This window comes from Nicotiana tomentosiformis, chromosome 1 (genome assembly GCF_000390325.3).
Source record: "Nicotiana tomentosiformis chromosome 1, ASM39032v3, whole genome shotgun sequence".
NCBI lineage: Eukaryota > Viridiplantae > Streptophyta > Magnoliopsida > Solanales > Solanaceae > Nicotiana > Nicotiana tomentosiformis.
In genome coordinates, this window is record NC_090812.1 from 21,112,657 (window position 1) to 21,118,157 (window position 5,501).

The following is a 5,501-nucleotide window of genomic DNA, read 5'->3' on the forward strand; positions in this document are numbered from 1 at the left end:
GATACACTTGTATATGTAGACCAAATCCGAGTTAGAATCACTTACTCCAATGTTTTTCCCTTGAAAATCTGCCAAAAGTCGTCTCTGCTCAAGCTCAAGTTCGTCAAAAATGGCAAATGGGACGAATGCCCTCTTTTTATAAAACTGCCCAGCAGCCTTCGGAACTGGTCCTCGAACTGGGCCTCGATCGCGGCATCGAACATGTGCCTTCGATCAGGGCATCGAGGTTGTGCCTTCGATCAGGGCATCGAGGTTGAGTCTCGATCCTAGCCCTCGAGCCATACCTTTGATCATGCCCTCGAGCCTTGCCTTCGATCGCGGCTTCGATCATAGGCTCGAGCCTGGACCTCGGTCATGGCCTTGATCAAGGTATCGAGGTTGGTCCTTCTATCATAGCCTCAATCATGGCATCGAGCTTGAGCCTTCGATTGTGACCCTCGATCTTGGGTCTCGATCCTGGCCCTCGAGCCTTGCCTTCGATCATGGCCTTCGAGCTGGACCTTCGATAATGGCCCTCGAGTTGGACCTTCAATCATGGCTTCGATACACTAGCTCGAGCCTGTACCTCGTCAACCCTGGGCTCGATACCTGGGCTCGATATCTGGCTCGATATCTGGGCTCGATCACAGCCCAGAATGTCCAACAGAAGAGGAAAAATTACAGCAGCTTTTTAACTCAAATTTTTGATCCGTTAACCATCCGAAACTCACCCGAGGCCCTCGGGACCTCAACCAAATATATCAAAAAGTCCTAAAACATCATACGAACTTAGTATAACCTCTAAATCACATCAAACAAAGCTAAAACCATGAATCATACCCCAATTCAAGCTTCATGAAACTAAGAGTTTTCAACTTCTACATCCAATGTCGGAACCTATCAAATCAACTCTGATTGACCTCAAATTTTACACACAAGTCATAAATTACATAACGGAGCTATGAAAATTTTTGGAACTGGATTCTGACTCCGGTATCAAAAAGTCAACTCATCGGACAAACTTCCAAACTTAAGTTCTTGTTTTTAGTCATTTCATGCCTAATTTAACTACGGACTTCCAAATAAAATTCCGAACACGCTCCTAAGTTCAAAAACACCATACGGAGCTGTTGGAATCATCAAAATTCTATTCCGGGGTCGTTTTCACAAAATGTTGGCCGAAGTCAAACTTAGCACTTTAAGGCCAACTTAAGGAACCAAGTGTTCCGGTTTCACCTCAAACACTTCCAAATCCCGAACCAACCATCCCCGCAAGTCATAAATCATTACAAGCACCTACGGGAAGTTTTATTTTAGGGAACAGGGTTCTAAAGTTAAAAATGACCGGTTGGGTCATTACATTCTCCACCTCTTAAACAAACGTTCGTCCTCGAACGGGTTTAGAATTGTACCTGGAGTGCTGAATAAGTGTGGATATCTGCTCCGTATGTTTTCCTCAGTCTCCCAAATCACTTCCTCAACTGGTTGGCCCCTCCTCTGGACTATTACTGCAGAAATCCTCTTGGATCTCAACTGGCGAACCTGTTTATCAACAATGGCATTGGCTCCTCTTCATAACCCAAGCTATTATCTAGCTGAACTGTGCTGAAGTCTAACACATGTGATAGGTCGGCATGATACTTCCGGAGCATAGATACGTGAAAAACCAGATGAACTCCCGATAGGCTGGGAGGCAATGCAAGCTCATAAGCAACCTCCCCACCTCGTTTCAATACCTCAAATGGGCCTATAAACCTTGGGCTCAACTTGCCCTTCTTCCCGAATCTCAAAATTCCCTTCATCGGCGAAACCTTCAAGAGAACTTTTTCACCTACCATAAATGATATATCACGTGCTTTTTGATCCGCGTAACTCTTTTGTTTGGACTGTGCTGTACGAAGTCGCTTCTGAATCAACTTTACCTTTTCCAAGGCATCCTTACCAAATCAGTACCATATAACTTAGCCTCACCTGGCTCAAACCATCGGATAGGTGAACGACATCGCCGACCATATAAAGCCTCAAATGGAGCCATCTTGATACTGGATTGGTAACTGTTATTATAAGCAAACTCGGCCAAAGGCAGGAAACGATCCCACTGACCTTCAAAGTCAATCACACATGCCTTGAGCATATCCTCCAAAATCAGAATTGTCCTCTCTGACTGTCCATCGGTCTACGGATGAAAGGCTGTGCTGAGCTCTACACGGGTCCCCAACTCACTCTGTACTGCTCTCCAGAAATGTGAAGTAAACTGAGGACCTCTATCTGATATGATGGAAATTGGCACACCGTGCAACCGAACTATCTCCTGAATATAAATCTGAGCCAACCTCTCTGAAGTATACGTAGTCACAACAGGAATAAAATGTGCCGACTTAGTCAACCTGTCAACAATCACCCAAACTGCATCAAACTTCCTCAAGGTCCGCGGCAACCCAACTACAAAATCCATAGTAATTCGTTCCCATTTCCACTCTGGTATGGTCATCTGCTGAAGTAGGCCACCTGGCCTCTGGTGCTCATATTTAACTTGCTGGCAATTTAGACACCGAGCTATATACTCAACTATGTCCTTTTTCATTTGTCGCCACCAATAATGCTGCCTCAAGTCACGATACATCTTCGTAGCACCTGGATGAATAGAATATCGAGAATTGTGTGCCTCTTCCAGGATCTTTTTCCTCAGTTCATCCACATTAGGAACACACAGACGATCCTGGAGTCGTAGAACACCATCTGCATCAATAGTGACTCCCTTGGCACCACCTTGTAGTATCGTTTCATGAAGAACCACCAGGTGTGGGTCATCATACTGGCGAGCCTTGATCTGCTCAAATAGTGAAGATTGGGCCACAACACATGCAAGAACTCGGCTGGCCTCTGAAATATACAGATTCACAAGTCTGTTAGCCAAGGATTGAATATCTGAAGCTAATGGCCTTTCCTCTGCTGAAATGAAAGCCAAACTACCCATACTCTCCGCCTTTCTGCTCAAGGCATCTGCAACCACATTTGCTTTGCCCGGATGATACATGATAGTAATATCATAATCTTTTAGTAACTCCAGCCATCTGCGCTGCCTCAAATTTAGATCCCTCTGCTTGAACAAATACTACAAACTGCGATGATCAGTGTAAACTTCACAAGACACCCCATAAAGATAATGCCTCCAAATCTTAAGAGCGTGAACAATCACAGCTAACTCTAAATCATGTACCAGATAATTCTTTTCGTGGGGCTTCAGCTGACGTGAAGCATATGCAATAACTTGCCCTTCCTGCATCAATACACAACCCAAGCCAACGCGCGAAGCATCGCAATACACTGTATACATCCCCGAACCGGAAGGCAACACTAACACTGGTGCTGTAGTCAATGATGTCTTGAGCTTCTGAAAGATCACCTCACAATCATCGGACCATCGGAATGGAGCACCCTTCTGGGTTAATTTGGTCAAAGGTGTTGCAATAGATGAAAAACCTTCCACGAACCGACGATAATAACCTGCCAAACCCAGAAAACTCCTGATCTCCGTCGCCGAAGTGGGACGATGCCAATTCTGAACTGCCTCAATCTTTTTGGGATCAACTTTAATACCTTTGCCCGATACGATATGTCCCAAAAATGCTACAGACTCTAGCCAAAACTCACATTTAGAGAACTTAGCATATAACTTTTATTCCCGCAATGTCTGAAGCACTACTCTCATATGCTGCTCATGCTCCTCGTTACTACGTGAGTAGATCAAAATGTCATCAATGAAGACAATGACAAATGAGTCAATATATGGCCTGAATACCCTGTTCATCAGATCCATAAACGTTGTATTGACCATATCTAGTATGGAAAGCAGTCTTCGGAACATCCGAATCCCGAATCTTCAACTGATGGTACCCCGACCTCAAGTCGATCTTAGAGAATACCCTAACACCCTGCAACTGGTCAAATAGATCATCAATACGTGGCAATGGGTACTTGTTCTTAATAGCGACTTTGTTCAATTGGCGATAATCAATACACATCCGCATTGTTCCATCCTTCTTTTTCACAAATAATACTGGTGCACCCCAAGGCAATACACTCGGTCTGATAAACCCTTTGGCTAGTAACTCTTCAAGCTGTTCTTTCAATTCTTTCAATTCTTTCGGAGCCATGCAATATGGTGGGATAGATATAGGTTGGGTATCTGAAGCCAAGTCAATACAGAAATCAATATCACGATCAGGTGGCATACCTGGAAGATCTGACGGAAATACATCGGGGAACTCCCAAACTACAGGCACTGAATCAATAGCCGGAGTCTCTGCAGTAGTATCCCGAACATAGGCTAGATAAGCCAAACAACCCTTCTCAACCATGTGGTGAGCCTTTATAAAAGAAATAACTCGATTAAATGAACTAACAGGCGAACCCTTCCACTCCAGCTTAGGCAATGCTGGAATAGCCAAGGTAACAGTCTTGGCATGACAATCTAGAATAGCATGATATGGAGATAACCAGTCCATACCCAGAATAATTTCAAAATCGGTCATCTCAAGCAATAGGAGATCTGCTCTAGTTTCATAACCACAGAATGTAATAATACAGGACCGGTAGATCCGGTTCACAACAACATAATCGCCCACAGGAGTGGACACATAAACAGGAGTACTCAAGGACTCACGAGAAACACCCAGGAATGGAGCAAATAGAGATGACACATATGAATATGTAGATCCTGGATCAAATAATACTGAGGCATCTTTGCCACAAACAGAAATAATACCTGTAATCACGGAATCTGAGGCCTCTGCATCTGGTCTAGCCGGAAAAGCATAGAACCGAGCTGGAGCGCCAACTGTCTGGCCTCCGCCTGGCTGACCTCCACCTCTAGGATGGCCCCTACCTACCTGTCCTCCACCTCTGGGTGGTGGACTGCTGGTGGAGCAACTGGTCCGATAAGCATAGGCTGCTGACCCTGCTGTACTGGTCTACCCCAAAGCCTAGGGCAAAACCTCCGCATGTGACTGGGATCCCTGCACTCGTAACAACTCTTCGATGCGATGGGCTGCTGACTAAGTGTCTGGCCCTGGGGACCTGAATACCCACGGAAAGAACCCTGAATAGCTGGTGGGCGATAAGAACTCTCTGGTATAGCACTGAAATAAGGTCGTACTGGAGCACCTCGAGGAGGTGGTGGTGCTGGATATGGGGGTCTACTGGACTGTCCCCTCACGAACTGACCTCTGCCCCCGGACGGAGCACCTCTGAACTCTCCAGAGTACCTGAACCGTTTATCTCTCATAATCTGCTCTCGGCTCCGCTGACGTACACCCTCAATCCTCCGGGCTATCTCCACAACTCGCTCATAAGAAGTACCCATCTCAACCTCTCGAGCCATAGTGGCCTGAATACCAGTATGTAAATCGGCTACAAACCTTCGCACTCTCTCCGCCTGAGTAGGGAGTATCATTAGTGCATGGCGAGATAATTCAGAAAACCTCGCCTTATAATCAGTCACTGACATCTGACCCTGCTGG